General features: G+C 48.9%; 1 protein-coding gene and 1 pseudogene across 2 annotated transcripts in view; both read left to right on the forward strand.

Moving 5' to 3' along the window:
- Window positions 1-18,317, forward strand: part of LOC142581362 (lysosomal alpha-mannosidase-like) — a 636,884-nt gene that overhangs the window by 222,742 nt on the left and 395,825 nt on the right. The window lies entirely within an intron of this gene.
- LOC142567829 (U2 spliceosomal RNA) lies at window positions 4,909-5,088 on the forward strand (annotated as a pseudogene).

Here is an 18,317-nt window from a genome sequence, read left to right on the forward strand (position 1 = left end):
ATCATTACGACACCGTGGATCGTGAAATACGCGAATGAACAGCACCGCGAACCCTGCCCAGCCGCCTTTTGCTTAACTGACTCGGTCCCTCAATCGCGCGCTGCTGCCGTCACCGTAATGATCGGTTCACGCCACGGATTCGTAAGAATGACCACGTGCTGCGGCGGTAGCCTAATGGAATGCCGCTGATATAAGGAAGATTATAGTTTCAGTCCACGGATGGGCATCACAGTGAAGTCGAGCTAACGCCTTCTTGAAACGTCGAAGGTGTCTGCATTATACCATTTCCGTGCTTCAGTATCAGCCACGACACAGTGCGTTGGTCTTTACAGCTGTAGAGGAGCCTGACCTACATGCAGGAAACGCTTTGACGAAATCATCCATATCCGCGGAAATCTGAGCGTCGATTGTGATGGAAGAAATTTTTCAGATTTTTTGCCGTCCCTGTTGTTTTCTTTCTTTTCTTTTTCTTTTTTCTTTCTTTAGTTTCTTGAGTTCATATTTTCCCGATGCGCGCGACGCTTTGCAATGTGGGCGGAAGGCAGTACGCAAAGTAAAAATCGCTCTAATTGCGTACGAAGAAGCGCAAGGTTTCAGGTGATATAAGGTGACCTGCGATTCAATTGCACAAGCTTCAAAAGAAGGTTTAGCGCTTGCTATTGTTTCGTTTTCACTTAACTTCATGTTCTGGTCCACACCGCATACAGTGACATACTTGCCGTCGTTGTTGTTTGCTTCCTTTGTTCGAACATTTATTTCCCAGCAGATATCGAAATCATGTCTATGTCTTTGCAGCATTTCGTTGCTGCGATGACGACGTGAACATACAACTGCGTTTGTTTTTCCAGATGCACCTAGCAAATAAATACTCTCACGGCTTTAATAAACAATGCAGACTGTGAAATATACGATATCCTGAGGTGAAAGGCGCGTAGACGACGACACACATAATAGAGATACTCACACAAAGCGCCTAATATATAGCATATTGTAGCATAATATAGCGTAGTATAGCGCATAATAACCCTGCGAATTTTGAACAAGTACAAAGCAGCGGCACGCGGCAAATCCTCTTTCAAAATTCGTAGTATAAAGGCGAAGGTAATAAAGGAAAGAATCAAATTTAGAAGCCGCGTAAATTTTTATTCCTTTAGGCAGAGGCGTCATGTGTAGGGCTTGTTCGTCCAAAATTGTTATCTAGCATTACCGTATACTACAGGCTTCAGAATGGTTAACACAATAATGGCCCTCTGCGTTGAACAGTTTTGAGTACTTTTCCATTCTTTCATAAGCAGTGACATATTAAGTAATATTATAGGGTATATTGTCCCCTGACGTAGGCAGAAGGGTCTAGAAAGGCGCATACGCAACTCATAATAGGGAATAGTGATGCAATTCTGATTTTCAAATGCAGCTAGACTCAAGCTTTAAGTTTATTTCAATATCGCAGACAATTATGCAGACTTTAAACAAGAAGTGACAAGGACTTGGCCAAGTCTGCGCGTCCTGTTACATTACAAGAAGGATGCCAGGGTGACATCACGCATGCAAGCAACATTTAGGCATTTATAAGTATTCAGCAGCAACAAACAAGATGACCGCGCGTTTTTCCCTTGAGGAGGCCATTTGGGCACAAATACACAATTATTTTTTATTTTATTGCGACATCTACTACATGGACACCCCAGCCGCATTTCTGCGGCTGGAGTGACCACGCAGGCGATCTGCGATGCGGTCTGCGATGGGGACACAGTGCTCCGAGTGCTCATAGCTTCTTGTGCACTGTGTTGTAGCCGCTTAGTTCGCGTTGAAGCATGAGGCAACACGAAGGTCAATTGGTTGGCTGCTGCGGCTGCGCTTTCTTGCTCCAGCATTTTGACAGCGAGTGTGCGCGGTCATCGAGTGAAGTGCGTTCATGTTTGCTTCTGCGCGCGTGACACCATGCTTGCTAATTTAGTTAGTAAACGAATGTTTACAAGCCTATGCGGCCGATAAAACTATTATCCTTACTTGGTATAGTTGTCTACTAATTTTCTATCGCAATCGATGCTTCGCCTTTCGGGAGAAACTGCGACTTTTTTAGAGCGCAGCTCTTAGGCGCCCTTTCCTTGCGTTCAGCGTCGGCGTGCCTCCTCCTCCCTCGGCGTAGCACAGCGAACGATGAAAGAGCGAACGCGGAGCGCAACGGGGGATGAAAGACGGTGAGAGCAAAGAGAGCGCGAGGAAGAAATCGCAGGAGTAGAGCGCAGCGGAAACATGAGGAGGAAGGCGGAGTAAGGCATCTTGAAGCACCACCAGATAGCGCTCACGTCCACGCATGCGCGGCAGCGGCCTTGCGGGTGAAAGAAGAAAAGAGAACCAGAAAGCTCGCATTCGCGCATACGCCGCAAGCGTTTCCCGGTAAAGGTTATGGTTGCATAAGCTGCAGTTTCCGGGAAGCGCCAACTGTATGGCCGGCTCATATATAGCGCCGCGCGTCGCGGCTCTACCAGCCAGTGCGGTGATCGGTGCGATGCCTCACTATATCGCGAAATGAAAACACTTGTAGAGCTGAGCTCAAATTTCGCATTAGGGAGTATTGTAATCGTCGGTAATTTTTTTTTTATTGCACAGGTAGTCAGTTACGACTGCCTGACATGAGACATGCGATACTCTGCTGTCGCAGCTCTTCATAGACCTCGAAGACCTGCAAATAAACACGTTTCCGCCTTCACATGGTAGCAACATAAAATTGCGAAATATAAATAACACACACTAAACAACGGGAACAACAACAACAATAATGCTCCTAGCAGGTGCGTGGGGCTTTGCAGAATCATTGATCAAAGATCAGAGAAAGACGTCGCACTTTGCCGCCAGAGAGGATCATGCCACCGTAGGGGGCCTCGGTGCGCGCGCCCTTCTCGAAGGCCGCGTATATCGAGGCATCCTAGGCCACAGTGACTATACAATGCCGCCCTGACGCTCGAATTCGTCGTAAAAGAATATTCCAGCCAATCCTGATGCTCGATATATTATTAGCGGAGGCGGCTGTCCAATGGGAAGGAGCACTTACGGACGGGAAGCTTTGGCAATTCGGTCCCTGTTTCATAGCAAATTACATGACATCGGACTGCTCACCTCCAATTCCGTGCTATCCTATTTCCATTCGCTTGCCGAATGTTTTCTCGTCATTACTCATGGTTGCTTAGTGGCTTTGGCGTTGCGCTGCTAAGCACAAGGTCGCGGGATTAAATCCCGGCCACGGCAGCCGCATTCCCATGGGGCCAAAATGCGAAAACGCCCGTGTAGCGTGCATTGGGTACGTGTTAAAGAATCCCAGATGGTCAAAATTAACCAGGAGTCTGCCACTACCGCGTGCCCCATAATCATATCGTATTTTTGACTCCTAAAATCTCCGAATTAAAAGAAAAAAAGAGAAAAATCTAACCTGCAGCTTCTCCACTAACGTAATTGGTGCGCATTCGTCAGAAAAAAGGAAAAAAAAAGCATGAGTTATTCCACCTTGTGAAGGTGGATGACCAGCAAAGGTGTTTAGCACACGATACGGAGATAGCGTAGAATTTTGAAAAAAAAAATTACCGACGATTACGTTACTTCCTAATGCGAAATTTGAGCGCAGCAAATAAGCTGTTTCACCTTTTCGATAGATTGAGGCAAAGAAATCGAGCAACACATGTATGCGCTATCACAGAATTTTTTTTTATATTTCCCGTACTCCTGGATCATCTCGACGGCGGCGACGGTAAGCTTCTGCTTCGGCGGCACGCACCTCTGGATTCTGACGGCGACGGCGCTGGGCCTCTGCTCTGGCAGCTCGTTTAGCAGCAGCAGCAGCGGCAGCAGACGGAGGACTTCCATCGGTCGTCTCGCTCATGGCTCAGAAAGAACTGGCAGATAATTTCGCAGTGGCGAACGGCAGCGGCAATTTCGGCTCGGGCGGTGCACATATACAGATCCGCCGCCACCGATCTGGCTCTCTGATTGCCACCGCACAGGGCGAACGGCAGCGGCAATTTCGGCTCGGGCGGTGCACATATACAGATCCGCCGCCACCGATCTGGCTCTCTGATTGCCACCGCACAGGGGTTGCATTGGAGGAGGAGCGAAGAAAGGAATTAAGTTCGAGCCGGCGCTTTGACAACCGGAGACTCGCAGGAAGAGGGGGGAGGGGGGCGGCGTGTACACCCAGCGGCAAACGATGGGGGCAGAAGCGCGCGCAGCAAGCGGACAACACGATAAAGGGAGGAGGGAAGAGATAGCAGCGACTGACTGATGCCGCTGACGCCGATAGTGAGTCAACCCCAGCTGCGGAGTTGGTTTCAGGGACAACGCCGCCGATGCCGACACAAACAATATGATACCCTCGCTTCCGCAGCGCTAAGAACCAGGTCTAGCCGTGGGAAGGTGGTCACGTATTCGTCGACGTGCCGGGGCCTACGTGAAATAACCGGCGCGTCGGCAACTGAAGAGCACCCTATCCGCCACACAAGAACAGGGGGGGGGGACCCTTTCCTCCTCTTTCTGCATGGCGGCGACGGTGTTCTATGCAGTCACGTTATCTTGACTCTCTAGCGGCGTCAGCGGCATCCAGCGGTATCAGTCGGTCGCTGCTAGCGCTGGGGGGATGAAAGGGGGGCGGAGCTGGTTACGAGGCCGACGACGACGCCGACGACGACGCGAAACCCAGGAACGGACGCCAAAGAGCTGCGCTCTAAAGAATACGAACTCGTTTACCGTGACTTTCATATACATTCGCGTGGACGACGGGACCGCCGCCCCGAGATGCCGGAGGAAACTAGACGCGCGTGACGTTTCGGCGGGACAGCCATCGCGGGAGAGTGGAAGGAAAGGAGATACGCAAGCGGCGTGGAACGCCAACAAAGAGAGGGCAGTGCGAACGTAGACATGGCCGACGCGGGTGAGAGTGTAGTATCTGTTCTTATCAGCTTAATATGTGATACGGGTTGTATTTAGACCAACGATATTAAACTTATTTTTGCAAGTTGGCGGAGTGCTTGAAGCGCACTTCACCCCCGCTGCGGGTCGACCCGGTATTGCACTATCTTCGGAATCGTCCGACGGTTTGTGCACACGCAGAACAAAAAGTTCATGGAACCCTAGCCATAAACAGCTTCGCGGTAGAAGAACTCCATCGATCGAGACCTGAACAAGGGGTTTACGCTGTAGCAGGAAGCACATTTGTCGATACTGGTAATACAAAAGCCATATACCACGCTTTTCCTTATTTTTCAGAGGCTCGCGAAAGCTTTTATGCGTCTTAGAGGATTGGAAGGAGGTTGCCTCAAGGAAAATTAATGGCTAAGCGCCATGAATTAACCTCTAGTTTCTTATAGAGGAAGATCTTCAACCTTGCATGAGTTTGTACTTCATTGGCCACTGACAAGTACTTATCCTCTTTGACACGAGTCCGCGTGACTTAGTCACAGCACTCGCCTCAATGCATCTGTCTGTTACAGCCATCAGCATGAATTTTTAATATTTCACATTACAGGGACATTACACCATATAAGTGATGCAGGCCATAAAATAACTTTCCAATGGCTTCCAAGTCACTGCGGAATTATCGGCAATGAACGGGCCGATAAAGCTACCCGTTCAGCCCATACTGAGGATCACCACGTACGAATTCCACTTTCTAGAACTGACGCAGCACGCCTGCTTGCTCGGCAGTGTACCACGTCACAATGGAATGAGCCACATTTAAGAAATTCTCGACAGTAGTCCCTTGATCCCACATTAAGTCTTCGAGCGCCATCACAGCTTCGACGTGGAGACGCCACACTTTTGTATCGATTGTGGTTGGGCGTTGCCTTTACCAAAGCCTATGCGTTCCGCATACGGATGACCGACACCGCAACCTGTGACCGCTGCGGCCGTGAAGAATTGGTTGGCCATATTTTGTGCGCCTGCCCGCAGTACAGTCCACAGAGGGAATGCCTTCGCCACGAATATGACCAGCTGGACGACCAACCACTATCGGAAAAAATAATTCTACACCATCGAAAGAACCTAACGTCACAGAAGAAGGCCGTGCAAGCGCTATTGCGCTTTTTGCGATCTACCGGCCTTTGTGAACGTCTTTAACTGGAACGCCTTTTGTGAGTGTGTGTCTCCATGTGTGCGTGTTTTTTTGTTTTTGTTTCTTTTTGCGCTTTACTCTCTGTCATCTTTCTAACCCCTATCTCCCATCCCCAGTGAAGGGTAGCAAACCGGAGACTGATATCTGGTTAACCTCCCTGCCTTTCCTCTTCATCTCTCTCTCTCTTTCTCTTGTTCCTTTGGCTTTCACTCGTCATGCTAACGTAACTGAAGCTGTGAAATATCGAACCACCGGCGCTGAACTCAAATAACAAGTGCGATCAATAATAAATAGTAAGAATGATTATGAAAGCTTCGCTGCGCACGTCACATCATGGTTGGCCAGGCTGCTTCACCGGACTGGTGCGCAGGGCGCCGCATGTTAAACTGGCGCTAACGGCAACACTTACAACTCATGTTGTACTTAACGGAACACGATCCACTTCTTCTCTGACCCGACCCCAAGAGGTTCGCACTTCGGTATATCCTGCGATAACCCATCGCGCGTTCGCGTGCATTCCGATCGTACGCACTTCACGGACGATTCACGTGCTGCGAAGCCGCGTCGGCGTGCATCTTCTTTTCCGACTACGCTCACGGCACCACTCAACGCAGAGAAGGGCGGCGGCTCGCGTTTTCCTTCCTCTGCAGCTCACACACGCGCACCTGGCCGCACTTGCGAGTCCGGCCCTTTTCCTCGTTCGTACATGCCGCCGCCGCCGCCGCCGCCGCCGCGCGCGCACACACACACACACGCACACCCATCGGCACCTCCGCGCTCGTTTTCCCTTCAATCGAAAGCGGCCTCGCGTAGCCTGCGCGGGAGAAAGGCGGCCCCTCCACTCTCTCTCTCTCTCTCTCGCTCCAATATAGGCGCGTGTGCGGACCCCTCTGGCGTGCCAATGCTCACTGGAGCGCATGCGTTGCGCAACCGGCGAGTCTTGCCCGAGCCGACCCGACGACGCGGAATGCATCCGCACTCCAAGAAGCCAGGGAGCGATTGTGCCGCATCAACCCAGGGCCTCTTATGGCAGTCCCGGTGAATCGCCCAAAGAGATGCAGCCGGTCATTCCTCCGTGTGCACGCGAGCCTTAGCGCCGACATGACTTTTCTTTTTTTTTTTTTTTTCGCGCAGCCACTCACAGACATAGCTCGCCAACGACCGGCGCCGCTTGGCTGTCGTAATTAGTCACCTTCGCGAGGATTCTTAGCACTGCGAAGACCAGGAACACGTTTTCTAAACGTTTCGGGTTATTCTACCGATATTTTCTTTCTTTTTTTTTCATTTCAGCCAATCAGAGAGCAATTGTGGTGTTCATTGGAGCCAAACAGATGTGTCCGCAGGTGCTGCTTGGCTGCTTTGCGGGCAGCTAAGCTACAGAAGAGGTGATATGATGGAATTAGCGCCAAAAAAAAAAAAATGCGCACGATAGGCTACATGAAGCTAAAATTTGGGATAACTTGCGCATGTGTATAGCTTTGTACAATTTCCCGGCATCATCGCGAGAAATATTTCTTGGTGGAGGGGAGCCGAAAGTAAAACAAATGTAATTGGCTAGCTTTCCCGTCTGCCAGCCTCGAATGGAGAAGTGTTGAGCTACATTCACCTCCTGACGTGATTAGCTGGTGGCCCATAAGGGATCCGACGGCACCCACTTGTGCGCGCTCTAGGTCTTGAAATGCTTACGTATTCTGCCAAGCTGCTATAGTGAAGGATACGAAGTCGAAAACGTACAACTCTCTGTATCTGCAACAAGTTTCTTTTTCGTATGCAATAAGTATATCAGCGTCATTTACTTGTACCAGACTCTCGATGTACTGAATCAATTTTCAACACCCATCAACGGCATAAGGTTCGTCAAGTGAACATGTAAGTAGGTCCTTGCAACTTGCCGTGCATATTAGTCGTTTTTTTAAGGCGCTACACGGAAATACACGTATGTGTGCGAGCAAGTAATGTTCGAGCAGCAGACGCCCTTATTTTTCTTACAGGGTGCCTTGGTTCTGTTCAGGCACGCTCGTTGAAGGCATTTTAACTCGATATACTACATGGTTAGCCGGAGCGAAAGGCATCTGTCAAGCCTTGCATCTGGAGATTCAATTTAAGGTACATACGTCTCGCAAGCCCACAGGCTACAATTCGCAAATTGCAATGTGGGCCGTAATTTAAATCATGAAGTTAAGTTGTGGATTTTTAAAAATTAGTTGAATATGTGTTTCGATTTCTCGTGCTATTAATGTCTGCCTCTTCGAATAATCCGGCTCAAGGACAAGAATGACGCTATGTGCCACAGGCGATATAATTTTTTTTTTTTAATTCCCGAAAATTGGAACGGGATTGAGTGCCGCTAAGGTGAGTGCCGCTAAGGTGAGTGCGAATGAACCTCAGTGACGGTGAGTGTGAATGGATGCGACTATCAACGTGAATATAGGCTTGTGGGCGAGTGCCGGTGAACGTATGAGTGCATATGCCAATGAGGGAGTAGGTAGCCATCCAAAAATATTGCCGAGTGAGTATTCGCGAGTGCACCTTCATTCTTCCGACCTATGGTAGCTGCACCTAGCTAACAGCGCCTGCCTTCTGTTTGGCTGTTGCTTGTTCGGTCGAAAATCGGCTGCCAGCTTCTCCCGCCGAACGGCTCTGCTTGTACTTGGGAGTTTGCCGCAGCTCAGCGTTAATTAAATTTTGGGGAACAAGTTTGGAACAACTGAAACTTTTTCCCCCATTCCAAGGCCGTTCACTGGAAACGTTTCATCAGAGAGATTTGGTGCTTCCCTGATTTTGTTAAGTGAACACGAAAGGGCAAGCGCACTGCATGCTGTCACAGAGTCGTGAAAATGAACGGAGCGGTAATAACGATGCAGCCTGTGGGGAACCTGATGAGTCGGTCAAGTGCGGATTAATTACACACGAGCCTCTTCTTCGGCGCTAGCTCACTATCCAAATTTTTTTTTTCTTGGTCGGTGTACCTTGATTTCGTTTGTGGGCCGAAAGAAAAAGATAGTAAGCAAGGAAGCTAGTGTAAAGTAAATTAAGCTTTTGTGATCTGAGGTGCAACGATCGAAAACGCCGGCGTTGTAATTGTCGCTTTCTTTCTTCATATCTTGTTTCCTTTTTTTTCATTCAGGTGATTGGGCTTTTTGAGGGAAAAGCTAAATTTATAGTATAGACCGCCAAGCGACGAGCCCGCTTTACTACCATTGCGCGTGATGTCAAAAAGTTCGCGCGCTTGCAATGAACCGATAGGATCGCGCTTCCGACATCACTCATCGCGATAACGCAACTACGAATATTGGCTTTTGAGCGTGCTCCTCCCACAACGCCGGTTTCACTTTTTCTTTCGTTTATGTTTGCGTTGTTTCCGCAACGCTCGAATTGAGTTACGTGGCCGAAGGCTAGTTCTTCTCCGTACACTTGTTTCGGTTTCCACCGCCGGTGGTTATCAAAAGTGCTACGCGATAACGTGTCCAGCCCTTCACCGATGCCGGAAAGGATGAAAACACGCGTTTAATAGGACGGAAAGGAAGAGGCAGAAAAATGAAATAAATGCATAATGAAGATATCGCTGATGGCAACACTTCCGGATAGCTTCCCGCTTTAATAGATTGGGTAATCATTAACGGCGCGGGAAAAACGGAAACCGAAAATCGAGCAGCTCGGATGCGTAGAGGTGAAGGGGGATGGCCTGAACGGGGGAAAGGAATCGGGAAAGCGCGAGTGGGAGAACGCTAATCAGAGCCAGATGAAACATCCTACACCCACAAGCCAAATGAAAGGTTGGAAGCTGGTACACGGGGTGCAGCGGGGGCGAGAGGGCTGGTGTGGCGATAGCGGAGTGGGGCAGCTGTGTACAACGCTGAGAAGCAGGGATGTTTGTGCTTACGAACGTGGTCTTTCCTTCGTCTACGGTAGTTCCCGTTGCGAACGTGCTTGGTGGATGTTGCCGTACGACCGCACATTCTCGACAAGCGCTGCGCAGTCTGTCTCTCTTTTATTTGCCACAAGACAAAAACTAGGGAAGCTCGCAGGAAGCGATGCAAGCGTGCTTGCAGTCCTGCAAATAATTACATATGCACTTTGCAGTTTTGCGATCGGTCGTCAGTTGGTTTCGAGTTCGTTCTATCGCGCGCGCGCGCGCGCGTTTGTGTGTGTGTTTGTGTGTGTGTTTGTGTGTGTGTTTGTGTGTGTGTGTGTGTGTGTGTGTGTGTGTGTGTGTGTGTGTGTGTGTGTGTGTGTGTGTGTGTGTGTGTGTGTGTGTGTGTGTGTGTGTGTGTGTGTGTGTGTGTGTGTGTGTGTGTGTGTGTGTGTGTGTGTGTGTGTGTGTGTGTGTGTGTTCGCACTGTTGGTCGGTACTGTGTAAAGGAAGTCCGCACCACAAGCCACGACATGATAATACATGCGGTGCCTTCTCAATACTGGCATCTTGGGTCTCTGCTTTCAATCCATCAATTAGGAAGAGCCCTAGGAATGGTCCATCTGTGATTCTAAAATAGCCCTCCAGAGTGTGCTGTCTGCATAGAGCATCGGACCCCACGACCCACGAACAACTTGTAGCGGCCACAAGAGAAATTTACCATCGGACAGTTGAGAGTACATGACATCGGCTTTCAATGGTTGCCAAATCATTGTGCTGTCGTTATAGAAGCGATCAAGCAGATGCAGCAGCTCTACCTGCTCATGACAGGGCCAATTGCATTGATACACCGATGTCAAGAGCCGATGCAGGGGGAAAGCTCCGAATGCTTGCACGTGAGCTTATATTGGCCGGGCCTGATGTAATTAGGCAGACTTTGCAAACCAGCGCATTTATTCGCTGGATTCCCTTCCAAAGCTGCTTACCGCGCAGCTTACCATGACGAGATGTAACTCTCATTTGTCGCCTACGGATTGGAGTAGCATATACTAATGGCTAGTCGTTTCTCACAGGAATGTCCAAGTGTCCGGAATGTGAAGTTTGTGGGTGCAAAGATGTGATTGCGCACCTCCTGTGCGGCTGTCCTCGTTCCAGCGCAGAAGGAAAAACGCCCTGTGTTATACACTCGACAAGCTTGGCAACCAGTACGGAAAAAGAGAATCCTTGTTTCCAGCAGTCGTCAGCCCGAGTTTCTCAAAACGCGCTAATGTGTTCCTTAAAAGCATAGGGAGTGATTGAAAAACTACAGTCGCCGCCAGATGTATTAGCTGTGTTTGTGCGGGCAGATCCGCTTCACATTTTTTCTTCTTTTCTCCTCGTCTTTTCAGCCCTGATCCCATCCGCCAGTGCAGTCTGTCCGGATGGGCAGACTGTCGGAATGGCTAATCCGGACAGTAAACTGGTGAACACATATGTGCCGTACGCCTACTATATATATATATATATATATATATATATATATATATATATATATATATATATATATATATATATATATATATATATATAGTCATATCATAAGAAGCCAACACTGACACCAAGGACAACATAGGGGAGAAACTTGTGCTTAATAAATGAATTAAGGATAACGATAAATTAATGGAAATTAAAGTGGATGAAAAAACAACTTGCCGCAGGTGGGAACCGAACCCACAACCTTCGCATATATATATATATATATATATATATATATATATGAACCAAAGGCAAGCAAACCGAGGGGCCTGATATTTTTACTAGTCTTATCATCAAAATGGCACAACTAATGACACGACGGAAGAAGAAAAACGCGGTAAAGTTTGAAGTGTCTCGCTGTCCACGAGGGTTGTGGCGTCCAACTTTGCATTCACGGAACTCGCTGCAATGGGGCTTTCAGTCAAAAAGAGTCAACACAACAGAAGAGCAATTCTGACAGCTACAGCTTGCTCACGGAGCTATAACCAAGCAGAAGAAAAGAGCTGTTCTATACCTACACTGACTTCTGTGCACGCGATGCCAGTTGAAAGACGGGGAATGCCCAGTTTGCGCTTCAGAAAGCCCGTGCGCGTCCCCGAATGCACTTGAGTAGCGAAGCCATCACGTGGCTGCCGCCAGGGCACTGGCCATGCCGGCAGCGGTGCGCACTGTCGCCGCGGTGGCATGCGGGCGCGTTTCGCCTCTTTAGTTTCGCCCAGGGTGAAATCGACGCCACGCTTTCATGGCGGGAGGCGGCGCTGACCTCGAGGCACCCTAGTTTCGCTGCCAGCTCGCGCTTTCATTTATAGGAAGTGTTGTCAATACCGACGCTGTACATGTTAACGATACATGACTGTAATAATAATAATAATAATAATAATAATAATAATAATAATAATAATAATAATAAAATACACTGTTCTTCCCCTTTATTACAGGGTCCCGAATCAGGTGTGACCATTTTGATCTGACAAACGCAGCGCATACAGTGCGTGCTAACGATTTTGTCTACAAATTGTTACACCGCTAGCGCCGCGAAAAGAGCGGAAATTGCATATCAAACTCCGTGCGCCCTTCTTCTCGCGGCCGCCGAGCTCCCTGCCAGAGAGTCGGCGTTAATCGCGCCAGTGCGCCTACGTGGTTCGCCTTGCTGTGACGTCACCCATAATGACGCGTGACTTCGAAAATTATTCACGGTAACATCAGTTGTTTGTTTGATCCATTGCTTCAATAGGCGACTTAAAGTTTGTAGAAATAACAAAACCTACGAACCGAATGCCTGCGAGCCTTTGTTTTACTCCGTGCCGTAGCGAGAGGGACGTACTTCCGTTTCGTCTGCTGGTTCCCACGTCGTGCAGCCGCGCGCGCAGAAAACGAGAGTATCTGCCATTTTCTATCGGGCTCCAATGCGCCATCGTGCTCTCTGATCCGCTAGCGTCTGCCTCAGTGTTCGTGACTGGGGTAATGACTTGTACCGTGAATCAGGTGTTCTCGTGCTGAGCGCGCAAAATCGTAATGCTGCGCGAAACGAGACGAACGCAACAGCTCGCGCGCGAAACCGTCAGCGAAAACGGGAGAGAGAGAAAAAAGAGAGAGAGGACGGGAGCTATGACGTACTCGTCACGCGAACCTCCGGCTCCAGTCAACGCCACCTTTGTTGCTGCAGTACGGGAAAATGCAGTGAAGGAATTTCGCTTTCGGAGGCCAGACGGGGACAGGTGGGGAGAGAGTCTGTGTTGGTAGTGACGCTCGCCTCCTGAAAGCATAGGTTCGCCAGCACTTCAAATACTCATATCTCTACTGTTAATGAAATAATATGAGAAATTCTTGCGATAGAACGCTCCTTAGAGAACACGTAACGACTTCTAGCGTATAACCAAAAATTACTATGGACCCTGTGAGGGTCCCTTTCACCGCAATTATTCTAGGTTGGGGTGGCCAATGAATAGCGTCAGCTAAAAAAAAATATTCGTGCTTGGGTCTACACTTCTGTGCTAATGCAATAGCAGCTCTTTGAGCACTTCATAAGTAGCCCCCGTTTTGTTTAGTGCGGTTCGGTACGACTGTATCTCATTCGCTTTTTTTTTTTTGGCCCAGCGATGGCACGTTTCGAGTGCGCTCGGGGCATGCTTCTCCATCGGGGAGCAACAGCACGTTTTCACGCGAGAAACGTCCCAGTCTCCGAGCGCGGCATTTCCTGTGCTTACGAGCATTCCGGTCGCGTCGGGCCCTCGCGAGACGGCACATTTGCGGGGTCGGTGGCAAAGAGGAAGCAGTGGCTGCGCCCGATCCCACCAAGGCGTTTGTTTTCTTCTTCTGTTGTTGTCGTCGTTGCACGCTTCTTGAACCGACGGTGACAGCGTCGATCGCCGAAGACTCGAGAAGCGATGACTCCAGTCCGCACCAACTCAAGCAGCGCTCGAGTGCGCCAACTCCTGGGCGTTAGCGAAATTTTGTTCCCAAAAGACCGCGCGCTGGCAGAGTGCTGTCTTCCGAGGAGTAAAAGCTCTCGATCGATAGCAGCGCCTATAGACGTTTTCTTCTTCTTCTTCTTTTTTTAAATGAAACTTTAGGGTTCCATGGTGTTTGATCTCTGTGCATGACGAAAATGACCGCCGTTCAGCTGGACAAGGCGCTTTCCTAAGGGCCACCAATGGTCCCCTGTGGCTTGATTTCATCAGCACCACGGCCAGAGTTAACTTCTTACATATTCTGCTGCGTGCACTATCTTTATTTATACATTTTCTATCTGACCGCAATGACGCTGAAGTAACCATACTTGCCTGGGAAGAACTGGTCGCACTCTCTAGAACGTGTGCTTCGAAAAAAAAAAAAGATATATTTCGGGGGCTTTTTTTTTCTATGAAAAAGAAATGAAAAACAAAAGCCGCCGGCTAAATTACGTGTGGCCTTGCAGAATAACAACCAAAATTCCAGCGAAGCACAGTTCTTTGAAGCAAAGAGCCTACTACGGTTCCTGTGAGAATTTTTTTTCCTCGTGTGCCCTCCTCAGCGCCTCCTCGCGCCGGGCCCAACTACAACTCTTGCGCTGGCGTTAACGTCGTCAAACGCGCGACCGCTTGCAAATTGCTGCTTCCCAAGTCACGTGGATACTTTGAGCTGTTCATTGCAAGTGCAGAGCGTTTCACGTATATGTTCGTTCTAAAGTTTTTAAAGTAAGATTGTTGAGCCGTTCGCTTACAACAAGAGGTATACAATTTGAATCGGTGTTCGAAGGGGCGCTTCAAATGAGCCAAGGCAGTTTAGGAATTTCGTAGGGCGTCCGCAATATACCTACAACTGGGAAAACTTTGCAGCTCGTTCCTCCCAAAACGCATGTGCACCTTATACGTATATCCATACCGCATGCTGGAAATAAGAAAACTAATGCTGCAAATAAGAGAGGCATCATGAACTATATAGCTGAGAAAGGACATCATGTCACTTTCCAATGGCTACCAGGCCTCTGTGGCTGTTGAAGCTGCTGGGAATGCGCACGAAAATTGCATGCAGGAACCGATCCGACTGGCAGGAACAGGTGCAGCAACAAAGCTTCTCATGCCCGCGCGTGATGTCACACGATCCATGTAGAACTTGCCAGGTTTCCGGCATACCAATCTGCATCGCCTGGACCCGTCTCTCGGACTCCGTATCCCATCTGGACTGTCTCGCAGCGAGATTATGATTGTCTCTGCCCACTATTGGCCTGTTGTATGTTTTAAAGGTACTTTTTCTCGCCTCATCGGAATGGCCGACAGTACTGCGTGAAACTATTGCGGCAGCGAGAAAAAAATCGAACATGTCCTCTATCATTTTCCCCACCGCTTCTTGAGCAGGCGATAACAGAAGGCGACGAAGGCGCTGCTAAAGTTCTTCCGTTCAAGTGACCTAGTTAAACGACTTTGACCCTCCTGCGCTCTTGTGTGTGTTTGTGCACGTGTATGATTTTTTTTCTGTCTCTGCGTTTTCTTTTCCTTTTCATCTTTCATTCTCCCCTTACCCCTTCTCCATGTGCAAGGTAGCAAGCAAACTGAATGTTTGCCTTCCGGTTAACCTCCCTGCCTTTCTCATTCTCTCTCTCTCTCTCTCTCTGTCTCATCTTTCTCTATATCTACCATGTTTCATCTCCATACGCCGCCAGTAGTTTACAAACCGCAAAACTATTAATCCTCTGGCATAAATCCAAAAGAACCTCGAGTGGCACAAATTTGATAATTTACTAACTTGTGCAACTACAACCTTGAAATTTCTGCACTATGTTTAGTTTTAGTAATTTGTGTCAAATTTCATATATTTTCTATAGTTTTGAAACAATACACTCTTGAATACACCATAAAGCTGCGAGGTGAAATTAACAGAATTTTGTTAATTTACAATTACCTTATTATCCCATGCACATCTTGCTTTCCCCAACCATCGCCCTCGGTAGGATGCTTATCGTTCCGGCGATGTGTTACGCTGAACGCTACGTGACGTAAAAGAGAGTGCCGCGAAAGTGACCGATGGAGAATGTGGTTCTGGGGCCGTACCTTCTGTATGATGATCAAACTTATTTCCGGTTCAGATTTTCTTATAAAGCGCTTGCTCCGAGCGGTCGATCCGGCGACAACGGCTGCTCGACGGCGCCCAAGCCAGTGACGAAGGGCAGACAGAAGGGGAAATGAAACGGAAGGGTACACGAATTGGCTGACCCTCGTTAACGTCGGTGTCTCTAATCTGCTTTAATCTTACCGTGTATGTTGTTTCAGTCGACAAAGACTGGATAATCATTGGCTTCTACGACGTGTGAGCAGACAGGGGACATGACGTTATCTTTCCGGCAACGAGGAGCAGATGTTCTTTCGCGGAGACACTGCGTTGAAAGTAACAGATCACTGCTTCCCCTGTATCACACGAGATACGCTAAATGACACCGGCTTTCTGAAGCCCAGTAGCTGGCAGCGCTCTAAATTGCGTCATGCATTCCATGAAGCAATGTGATTATGCTGCTCTGAGACCGTGGGCTTACTGACTATAGGTAGATTATACACCCACAGCGAGCCCAAGTAACAGATGGGCGAAGATCGAGTAAGATATACTTGACTACATACTTCACACCAAATCAATCAACCGATTTGTCAAAAGAAGAAGAGCGTTTGCGTAAAGAAAGAAAGCATGGGATACAGTGTGGCTCGCTAGCGATCAGCGCTGGCCCAACAGCAAGGAAAGGTGCGGAAACGGTGAATAATAGAGTAGCGCGAACAAACTACATGAGGGGCACATCGCCGGATGGAGGGCCGACGACAACTGCGAGAAAGGCGCAAATGCACCGTTGCTGAAGGTGTCGATGTACGGCGTAAGTACTCTCCCGGGGACAGAACATGCTCTCGCGGCCGGCAGCTGCAATTAGTTGCCGAGTCCCCTCTTAAATGTGCATTGGGCACTACTAATGTAGGTCAGCTGCCAGAGGTATTAGCGAGGAGGAAGAAGAAGCAGGAATGCGAGCACCGAAAGCTCCCGGCCGCGCTCCCTGCATTAAGGAAGGCGAAAGAAGGGAGAGTGGGCTCGAATAACGCCGGCTCGGTTCGTCCCCGTTGGCGCTGCCTGCGCCACAGCCGCACTGGCCAATTCCATGCACCGGCTGTGCGCATGCTCGATCGCTACTCGAATATTTGATATAGGCGATGCTCGGACCCACAGCGGGAAGAACAGCCTGTCGTTACACTTTGAACGTCTCTCACTCTAATCTCTCGAGTTACTGTCGGCATCGTCTTTGTTAAGATCACCTGACCAGACGAGCTTACTTCGAGCTATTGACTAACATAGTTTATTTGCGACGAGACTTGACTGAATGAGGTCAGGAGAGATTGAGGTGCAGACTCTTAGTTGCGGGACGCCGTTGCCGCAGAACTGATAACACGAGGGCGGATTTGCCTTTATTTGTCTTCTTTTTTTTAACCCCCAATGCTTACAGAATGAGGCGTTGGCATGCTTATGGGGACGCCGAGGCTACTCACTCTTTTCTCCATATTCATATACGTCATAAGAACTTGCCTCGATGAAGTGGCAGATGCGATGCTAAGAAGACGAGAAAGTGAAACATGCACGGTTGCCGCCCGCAATTACGTGACGCGTGCGCAGTGCTGGGAGACGTCTAGTTTCCATAAATCGATGCACGTTTGCGGGCGAGGTTACATAGGGAAATAAAAAATCTTAGGCTGAGGTCAACTGCATCTTGAGTTTTGAGTAATCACTTAATAATTAGCACGCCCTTCGCTTGTCGATTTTGGCTTTATTTTCGACTTTGCTTTTTAGTTTATTTGCGAAGCCGCTACGTAAACTGAGGACGAATCATCTGCTGCTCACTGAAAAAAATACATTCACTCTATTCCATGAACTATTAAAATTTCAGCTCGCTCGTAGCCATCAATATACACGGGTGCAGCTCGCTCGTATAAATGGGTCCCGACATGGTCAACTATACATATGCACATCACGCTACACGGAACGCGACTCCGCAATCGAAAAGAGCATTGTTTAGCGGTCTGGTGGGATTTAAGAGACGTCTCAGGAGGGCGCGGTTCGTGGAGCAACGTACACCAGCACCACGGTTCCACGTGACGCCTCCCATTATAGTAGTGAACCACTCGAAGAACTACATTTTAGACTCCTTTTCACGCGCACTGTACAAACCTCTCGTTTTATCGCCACATTAGAGAGTATGCCAACTTAGCCCCTGAAACAGGCAGCTGGCCCCTCGTTCTAGAGTCCCAGGCTATCGATAGGCCGCACGAAGAGTAAATGGGGACAAGCGCCGTGCACGAAAGGACATGACCCGCACCCAGTGGCAGATTGGAGAAGGAAGGC

This window comes from Dermacentor variabilis, chromosome 1, assembly GCF_050947875.1.
Source record: "Dermacentor variabilis isolate Ectoservices chromosome 1, ASM5094787v1, whole genome shotgun sequence".
In the NCBI taxonomy this organism is placed as follows: Eukaryota; Metazoa; Arthropoda; class Arachnida; order Ixodida; family Ixodidae; genus Dermacentor; species Dermacentor variabilis.